At 53.1% G+C, this 10,156-nt stretch overlaps 1 pseudogene; it reads left to right on the top strand.

Moving 5' to 3' along the window:
* The first annotated feature begins 1,351 nt into the window (after positions 1 to 1,351).
* LOC121833879 lies at positions 1,352 to 4,561 on the top strand (annotated as a pseudogene).
* Positions 4,562 to 10,156: the final 5,595 nt, after the last annotated feature.

Below are 10,156 nucleotides of genomic sequence, written 5' to 3'. Positions count from 1 at the left end.
CAGGTAGTATGCTTCCAAAAAGGCTAGGCAGAGATAGCGTTTCTCCAGAGATATCACGTCGACCGGGTGGTACTTGCTGCCAAACGGGTAGCGGCCCGTGGCCACCGCCTCCTCGGCCCTCGAAATGATGTGTTTGTCCTTGTAGCCAGCCTCGATTCTTGCGTCGCTTGGCACCAACATCAGCAGGCGTTCTAAAGCGTGCAGGCAAAAGGTGGACGTGGCCGCGTGCGTCGTCAACACAGAAGTGAGCGTGTCCACCTTGCACTTGTCTGTCACGTACAGCTTGTACAGGTCGTGCGGTCTCAGCGAATCGCCTGAGGCACCCATGAGCATCTTAATTAGGTAAAATCGTAGCATGTTGCAAGTGTTCTTCTCGAGAATCTGCTTGTCGGTCGCCAGTGAGGCCTGAAAAACGACGTTACGCTTGCGCGCCGTTATGTTTATGCGCTTCAGAAAGGTTTGCGAGTCGTTAGAATCGAACAGGTCAAAGGCTTGCAACAGTCCGTTAATGTTGTGTATGGCCTGTCGCATGTTGATTTGGGACTCGCGCGAAGATTCAATTTTTTTCGAAACTATGCAACACGCCAGGTCCAGATTGAGTGGCTTGTTGTAAGTCAGGATCTCGCCAATCAGTAATAGACTCTGGACGCTCAGGTGCTTGACGTACGTCGGGTAAATGGGCGTGACCGTCATCGAAGTGTTGGGTTCTTTGAGGGCGTTCGTGTTTAGGGCATTTTTCTTTGACTTGGCCGCCGTTGCCACGTCCACAACGTCCAGCTCCATCGGGCAATCGGTCTTGTAGGCCACGGACACGTCGGGGACGCGCCGCACTTTATCCAACCACCCCATAAAGTACTGGAGCAGAACCTTAAAATCGGTCGTCTTGGGTGGCGACGACGTCGGCAGGACTTCTTCCAGCACCTCGGTCATGTAACCCAGGGCCCTGTCCACTCTGCAATTCTCCTGAATCTCGGAAAACATGCGAGACACCACCAAATGCACAAACTGCGCGCCCGTCATGGCCTTGTCCGCGCTCAGCGCAATTCCGAATCGATCGGCGGCGGCTCGCACCTCGGTGTTACGCGCGCGCGGATAGTCGTACGTGCTGAGGTTGACGACGGTGTTTTCGTGTTCCATGATCACGCCGCTAACGGCGTCCACGTGCGTAAACTTGTTTGTGACGTACTCGTTGGCATTTTCACCCAGTCTGATGTGGACCGGGTCTTTCTCTAGCAGCGGATCCATATTTTATTTATAACCTTTTTTATGACCTTGGTCGTTATCGGAAGCTCCGCCTCACGCGCCATAAATATATTGAGGGGAGTCGCGCTCCGGCGTATGCCGCATAAAGATGTATCTCTACGCCGTGGACTACGAGTACGTGTACGACAAGTTTAGCGGCAACTCGAAAATGGCGATCTATTGCAAAAGAAAGGGTCGCGACGGTCTGTACGTGTCGTGCGTGGTGTACGTGCTATGGTCCAGCTACCTTTACGTTTCCGTCAAGGAATGCGCCATTTATAAGTACGAACGATGGGGCGGAAACGAGGACGACAACGAGTCGGACGCCGACTATGTCAGGCGTGATGTCGTGGATGGGCGACTGCAGCGACAGAAGCTCGAAATGTCGTCGGCTTCCAACGTGCGGTGCGAGGTGGTCGAGAAGCTCAACGGCTATGGATTCCGCGAGGCTGAAGACGTCTACCTCAAGGTGTACATCTCGGACCCCAAACTCATGCGGGCGTTTCTCCACGGCATGCCGGCCGGATCCACCTTTGGCGGCCAAGTGGATTCCATCATCCAGTTTATGGTGGACCTCGAGGTTACGCCCTGGCTCTACGTAGCGGACGACAAGATACGAAGCCTGCAGCGGAACGGCACCTGTTTTTCGCGAAGAATCGAGGAGTTTGATGTCGTGGACTGTAGGGATCTGAAGCCGGTCGTCGAAGAGTTTGAGTTTGATTTCGACGCGGCCGACAAGACACGTGCGTCGCACTGGGACTTTGGTAACCGCCTCGTGGATTGCCGAACGCACTGCCGATTTCTGCACTCGGACACCTGCAATCTGGAAGAGTTTGCCGCTGAGCTGAAGAAGCAGCACGTCAACGTTACCCGGTCTTTGGCGGGGCCTTCGCGTTACTATCTCCGCGTCTGTCACGAAAAGGTGAACACCGACTTTAAGCTAAAGTGGGATGACGACTACGTGCGGTTCGAGAAGGGACCGACGAAGGCCGTGACGATAGTGGACAGGGCCACGAACGAGGCACACTGCACCTTCGACGATTGGCTGTGGCGGTGTGGACGGACGGCGACTGGGATCGCCATCTCGAGAAAGTTTGAGTGTAGGGAAAAGTTTAGCTACCGCAAACCACTCGACATACCGCCCGTGGTCACAATGTGCTTTGACATAGAGTGCATAAGCGACGACGAAGTGAACTTTCCCATCGCTAAGCTGGGGGATTCCATAATTCAGATTGCCTGCGTCACCGTACACGACATGCTCCGCACAAAATTGACCGACTATTCGAAAGCCGACTGCATACAAAAGACCGTGTTTACGGTGGGCTACTGCTCGCCCATCCCCGGCGTCAGAGTCGTGAGCTGCATCGACGAGAAGGAGCTGCTGAGGGCATTCAACTCGCACTTTGTCGAGATGGACCCGGACATTGTCACCGGCTACAACATAATCAACTTTGACTTTCCCTACGTGTTGCAGCGAATGGACATGCTCAAGGTGACCCAGACTATGAGCAGACGCAAGTGGTGTCGGTGGACCCACTACCACAAGTACGCCAGTGGTCGCATCGAGTATTTCAAGCCGCCGACGCCGGACAACGTGGCCAGTCCGGAATGGCGCAAGTGCGTGCGCGACAACCAGGCCAAGTCGTGGAACACGGAGATAGTCTTGACCACGCCGTCGCGGGTCGTCATCGACATGTACAAGATTATTCAGGAGGGGCAGTTTCGCTTGCGGCGGGAGACGCTGGACGCAGTCTCTTCGCACTTTCTCGGCGGTGAGACCAAGGAAAACGTAAAGTACAAGGACATGTTTCGGCTCTTTCACGGCGGACCCGACGATAGGAAAAAAATTGCGAGTTACTGCGTCCAGGACTGCATGCTGCCCCTCAAGCTGATGACCAAGCTCACGACACTCGCCTCGACGCTGCAGTTTGCCAAGGTCAACATGATACCGATGCGCTACGTGCACGGAAAGGGGCAGCAGATCAGGGCCTTTTCCCTGATTTTGCACGAGGCGAAGGCGCGCAACATGATCTTTCCCTCCTTTGTGCCGCCCGTCGGTATGGACAGTTTCCAGGGGGCCACCGTCGTGGAGCCGTACAGGGGCCTTTACCAGAGCCCGGTGCTGACCTTGGACTTTGCGTCTCTTTACCCCTCGATAATCATTGCGTAAAATCTCTGCTTCACGACGCTCAAGACCAACGTCGGAGAAAACGTCGGCGAGATGGTCTATCACCGGAACGCGAGGCTGGTGTGTGACAAAGTGTCGGACGAAGAGCCTCGGAGGCAGGCCACGATAGGGGCGGTTTTCTCTCGTGGCATCAAGCCTGAGCTCAAGAAGAAGCATAATGTCAAGCGATTGCAGAGGGGGCAGACCACTTTGGATAAGTTTGTATCCAAATCTCGCAAGACGTCCGTACCCGCCGCTATCGCGCGAGCATCCGCCTCGCACAAAGAGGAGGTGGAGTTTGCCAACGGCGAGATCCTAACCCCGTCCGGCGATCGCTTCGTCGACCCGAGCGTGAGACTGGGCGTCATCCCGAAGGTGATTGTTCGACTCCTAAACGCTAGACGCGAGGTCCGCGCGGAGATGAAGAAGGAGACTGACCCTTTCGTCAACATGCTGCTCAACAACCAGCAACTGGCCATAAAGTGCACCGCCAACTCGATGTACGGCTTCACCGGTGCGCTCGAGAAGGGAGTGCTATCTTGCGTGCAAGTGTCGCGCAGCGTCACGGCCTTTGGCAGGAGACTCATCGGGAGGACCAAGGCGTACGTCGGCGAGTATCAGGAGCGCGTCGACGACGGCGAGTTTGCCGAGGAGTACGTCGAGGTCCCTCCGCCGCGCAACCTTTCCGTAATATACGGCGACACCGATTCCGTGATGATCAAGACGCCAGACGGAACCAGCATCGAGACTGCTCTCGTGTGGGGCGAGAAAACTTGCGAGTGGATCAACGGACATTACCGGCGTCCGATAGAGTTGGAGTTTGAAAAGATTTATTGCCCATACATTCTATTTACGAAAAAGCGCTACGCCGGTAGGATGTTTGTCGACGCCAACACTCCTCCCAAGGTCGACTGTAAGGGCCTGGAGAACGTGCGGAGAGATACCTGTCCCTACGTGTCGGAAGTCGTCTCCGAGACCATTTCTCTTTGAAGGTGTTTGCGTGAGCAAACGAAATGTCCTCCAGAGACTCGTACATTCTGTCGCGGGCAATTTGTACGATGTTGCGATACACCGAGTTGCCGTACGTCTTTACGGCACGGTACATTTCGTTAAACGGGTTGTCGTCCGAATGTGTGAGCTGGACGAGCTTTTCGGCGAGGTTATTGTTGGTCAACAGGTCGCTCAACTTGTTTATGTGTATCATTTGGTCGCCGAGTTTCTCGTCTCCGACGTTCATGAAGTCGAACGCCCTGGGGTCGCCTTTAGCCTTGTACCAAAAATAGAGAAAACGACGTGGCGTCGTTTTTGAAAACGACGTGGCGTCGTTTTCAAACCGGGCGTCTATCTTGCGCAGGTAGTACAGGGCGTTGGTCGAGTCCGAGTTTTGGTAGATGATGTACTTGGGGATGATACCCACTCCCTGCGCTCCGAAGCCGTAGTGCCTGATTTCGCCTTCGCGATTCTCGAGTGGGGTGGTTTTAGGTCTGTACAGGTAGTCCATGTAGGCGTGCGGTGTGTCGTCCGTCACAGACAAAAAGACCACGGACCTCGTGTCGTCGCTCTGAGAGCCCGGAATGACCGAATCTGCTCCTACGGAGACGCTGTTAAACGAAAGGTCCATCGGCTCGATCCTATCGGAAGCGTCTTTCATGATTTCCCGAGCCAGGCTCATGGTATTGTCCATGTGCTGAAGGTAGTGCGCCAGGATCAACTGCCGGACGTGCAGCACGTTGCCTTTGCTCTTGGCGTCGGCTGCCGACTCGTCTTCCTGCTTGATGTTTTCAATGTCCTTGATGCGCTTCTTGATCGCTTTGAGCTCTTTCTCGTAAATGTTGCGGTTGAAGATGTCTTGCTCCGCTTCGGCCGTGGAAATGTTGTCTATCACGCCGGTCATCTTCTTCCTGAGTCGCATTAGGTATTCGTTGTACATCTTGTTAAAGTAGTCGTCGTCCAGTCTGCTCACGAGGTTGTTTATCGACACGGATGGCGGGGGCGGCTCCGTCTTTTTTTGAGGCTCTGTCGCCAAAAAGAGCTTGTGCTTGTGCTGCAATTGCAGGTCCGCGTTCTGAGCGCGATATAGAACCTGGGTGAGTTGGTCCATGTAGGTTCGCGTGTAAGAATCGAGACCGTAGGCACGGGCCTCCTGCTCGGCCTTCTGGAGCTTAGCGGCGAGCCTATTGCGCTGCTCGTCGAGCATCGCGTTTGTCTCGTCCGAGTGACGGGTAAAGTCGTCCACGTACATCGGACGCGCGTTACCACCCTTTGTCTGGTCGCGACAGGGCGGGCAGCCGGCGCCGTCGGTGAAGGCGTAGTCTGGCGCCTACAGTCGCAGCGACTTCCACAGATAATACAGGGCAATGTCGACGATCAGCAACGAGTGATACATTTGACGATATATATTGTCTATATCATTCTTTTTGTCGCGATATACACTCCTGGCTATGATGAGACGGTTTAGCCGCATGCGGTAGAGTGCCGAACGAAACCTGAGTGCCTCGTATTTTAGGTAGCGGTTGCTCACGATGAGGTAGTTTACGCGTCGCTTGCCGATCAAGTTTGCCTTGCCCTCGTACACTTCGTAAACCGTGTTCTTTAGAGCGTCGAGCTCTTTGACCAGCTCGATCGCGGGAATGTCGATCGGCACGAGGTGCATAGAGGAAACGGCGTACTTAATGTACATTCCCATCATCTCGTCTCGGATCTTGAGGTTGATGCGCGGATCAACGTCGTTCAGATAGGATAGATGCTCCGACGAAAGGCTGTACTCGTCCATGGTATCGGGAAACATCTTCTTGGGTGAAGAATTTGCAATATTCGTCACCAATTTCATGTTTATTTTTCCGTTAATCAATAAGTCCTGAGTGTAGCTTGTGTTATCTAAATCGTGCACCTGAAGAAATTTGTGAATAGTCTGGATCGCGACGTTGATGCACGTGGCCATGACGTTCTCGGACACGATGAACTCTATCCTATATAACTCGCCCACCAGGGTGTTATAGGCAGCCTTGATGCGAGCGTCGTGCACGCTCGCGTCTTGGGTAACCACGAGCTCTAGGTTATACAGGGCGTTGGAATAGGCACTGTTGAATGCGTTCATGTAGGTCACTAGCGCGTATTGGAGGTACATGATCATCGACTGCTGGAGCTTCTCTATTTTTGGGACAAGCTCGGGCTGCGACTCTAGGATATCCCTTAGGTTTTGATCGAATAGGCGTCGCAACATAACTATCATGACAGGGACGGATATCCTGGCGTACAATATAGTTTGGGTGGAATGGCCCGCGATCACGTCTCTAGTCTTCTTCAAGACGTCGGCGTACCTGTTGGCGGACGCGTCGTTCAACGACTCGATTTTTAACAATTGCCTCGCGGGTAATGGATGGAGTATTACGCGCTTCACCCACCTCGGTAACGTGGTATGATTTATCAACTCCACGGACTTGTCCGGCGCTTCGGTTCGTTTGATTGCCAGACTGTCGTTGATGCTCTTCCATTTGTCGTCTTGCTTCGGTAACGGCATCTTTTCCACGGTTGGTTTCGTGTCGGTGTTGTAATTAAAATCGAGATCGTCCTCCAACTTGGGCACATATTTTGTTTCGCCCATTTCGGTTTTGGGTTGGAACATCTCGGCCTCCTCTTTCTTTACGTATTTCGCGGACTTTTCTACGCTTTGTTTCGTGTCGGTCTTGTAATTAAAATCGAGATCGTCCCCCATCCTGGGGAAATATTTTTTTTCGCCCATTTCGGGTTTGGGTTGGAACATCTCGGCCTGCTCATTCTTTACGTATGTTTCTGTTTCCGCGTATTTTGGTGCAGTGTCTGCCTCAGATTTTACGGAAGCCGCTTCCGCCTTGATATCGCCTCCTTTGAAAGTAGGCTTTGGGGCGAATTTATAAGGGACGGGGACGGATGGAGTCTTACGCGTGAAATCGGTCGAAGGATCCCCGCTAAACGTCGTTTGAGGTCGTGCGCTATCGTACACTAAAGGGGGAGGTGGTCTAGAATAGGGTCCCGGAAAGTACCTGTTGATGTCGCTAGTCAACTGTTCTAGACAACTGATGAGTTTTCTGTGCGGATTATTAGCCGCCATTTTGAATGTTTAGAAAACGAAAGAGAAACGCGCAAAGTGGTTTTATCTTCTTTTTATTTAAATTCACGATCTATACGACCTTTCCAACTCGTGCTTAAGCCGATCCAGGACTTCTCCGATGTCTCGGCGCGAGTAGCTATCGTAAGGCAGGCATATCATGGGCTTGCCGTACAACTCGTACAGGGCCGACTTGATATCGTTCACGATCCCAAGCAGGCGATCGTACTCGGCGTTCTTCTGATGTACCTCGCGTCGTAGGTTTTCGATGGCGTTAAGGAGGGAGTCCCTGTCGGCGTGCATCGCGTACTGACTCGTCGTTTGCGACTGTTGAGAACGGAGGTTGCAGAGCATGCCGGTGATGCCCACCGAAAGTTGCTCCATACAGCCAATCATCTTGTGGCGATCTTCCGGGCTCATTTCTTCGGTGTTCGACTCACGAATCCCTTGAACGCATTGGTTCACATTGTGGAACATTTGGTGGATCGAATTCCGCTTGGCCATGTTTACCGTTTTTGTAACATCTTTTAGCTCTGGAATCGGGTTTTGTTCTTTGCAAGAGGCGGAGTCGTTTCTCCCGTGCATGTAGACGACACAGGCCCGCAGGCGGTTGGCCCAACGAACCGCGGCGTCGAAGGAAAACTTGAATAGCTCACAGAGATACCGACTGGTGTTGGAGGTAAACTTGGGATGCTGCGTGACAATCTTTATTATGGAATCCAGTAGGTCGATCCATCGCTCGAGCTCCGAGTGGTCGTAGTCGCTGGAAAAGTAGCTTTCGGCGGTAGCCAGGTCGCTCGTGTCACCGTTGATAACGTCCGAAAAGGCGCTCTTGACGATGCCCGTATCCACAGAGTTTAGCAGCGAGACATCAAAGTCGCGAATCTTTTTCTCGTACAGACTCTTGAGTGCGAAACTACTGGGCAGGGTTTCGCTCTCCAGGCGCGAAATTTCCTTCGGCCCGGGGAAGACGTCCGACAGTTTGAGCGATAGGTCGCGGCAGTAGGGTCGGAGTCCGCCGCCGATGCTACACAACATTTGAAACAGGAGCGGGGTCTTTGACGACGACTTGAGCAACTCGCGATAATTTACCCTGTCAAAGTCTTTCTTGTACAGACGGCGGCCGTCCGAGTAGACGGCGTAGCTAATGTCGGGGGCGTCGCGCTGCATTGCCTTGGCCGCTAGAACGTAAGAACTTCTGCCGACTCTCTTGTACACGTTTACCGGAGAGGCTTTGAAGACGTAATGGGTGGTCGGATCGTCCCAGTGTTCCTTTGTCGGCGTCGTCGTCTCGTCTTCCATCCTGTCGGAATATTTCCAACACAACTGCACGTCGTCGTCTCTCAAGGTCACCGTCGTATTGGTCGTCGCGGTAAATTCCTTGAAATACAGAACGCTGGCGGGAGACTGAGCCTCGTTAAAAAGGGCTTTGATTTCGAACCACACGTCCAGGGGAGACGCGAGTTCCTTGTTCAAGTAAAAGGGCCACGTCTGCCCCGTATCGGTCTTGGCCTTGGCGGAGTCGAGCAACCACCGCATGGCGGCAAGTGTCGTCGACGTCTCTTTTATCGGAACGATGCCGCAAGAGGGCAACTCGCGCCGCTTCTTTGCGGTGACCTTGAACTCGTCTTCCCTTTGTCTTTTGTTGTAGAGAGGCGGAGTCCATTCCGCATTGATTTCGTCATTGATAACCTTTACGTCTCTCAGTGTGCTCATATATATATCGCACATGGTCGTAGTCGGGGGGAACTTTTTTAAACATGGCGTGTGTGGGGGGAATGGTCCTACATCCTGGTGATTTGCGAAATACGAGAATTTTGAATTCACTGGGATACTGTCTGGATGCCAAGTACATCGTGTGCCCTCACCACTACAAGTACGAGTTTCCCACACTGTTGGAAGCTACGCGGACTCTGTCGTCGTCGGTGTGCAAGTCGCCCGTGGCCATGAGAGAAGTGTGTCCGGAACACGATTATTACCAAATGGGGATGCCGAAATGTGAGACTATACCGGTCGTGAAACTAATGTGCTACGAACACCAGTGCATTCGACACGTAACACTATTGGATACGTCCGTGAACGAGTGCTTCGCCATCGCCCCGCAGTCCTTCGTCGATGCCGTACGAAGCGTCATCTTGCAGAAAGTGGACTCGCACGCCATTGCATTTCTTCAAAGAGTCAAGTACAATCTCGTAACGCTCGTTGTGAATGCCAAATGCGCCGACTCGGAGATGCTGTCGCGCCTCTTGGTACAAGAGACGTTCCCCCGTCTGCAGTCTCTGTGTGTGTACGCACCCGTCTCTCCGACGTTGTGTCTACATCTAAAGGAAAGCATGCCGCGGTTGTCGAGCTTGTACCTGCAAAATTACGAATCTGTTTCGACGCTGGGGGCGATAGACAAGATCAATATGCAGGTAAACCTATCTTCCCCAGACCCGTTTGGCGTGTTTGCGAAAACTCGCACCGAAGAAGTACGCGAAGTTGTCCTCAGCTATAACTGCTCGTGCGTGAATAATCTAACGAATATGCTCACACCCACCAAAGTCAGGCGGAAGAGAACGCTGGAGGGTCGGAAACAGCTTTTATCGACCCCAATCAACGATTCTGCACTAAAGGTATGCGTGCTACGAATCTCTACAGACTGTTCGACGGAATGCGCC

The sequence above is a fragment of the Ixodes scapularis genome, unplaced genomic scaffold (assembly GCF_016920785.2).
Source record: "Ixodes scapularis isolate PalLabHiFi unplaced genomic scaffold, ASM1692078v2 ptg000005l_1___fragment_1__unscaffolded, whole genome shotgun sequence".
In the NCBI taxonomy this organism is placed as follows: Eukaryota; Metazoa; Arthropoda; class Arachnida; order Ixodida; family Ixodidae; genus Ixodes; species Ixodes scapularis.
Note: the sequence above shows the minus strand (reverse complement) of the source record. Positions and strands in the feature narration are given on the sequence as shown.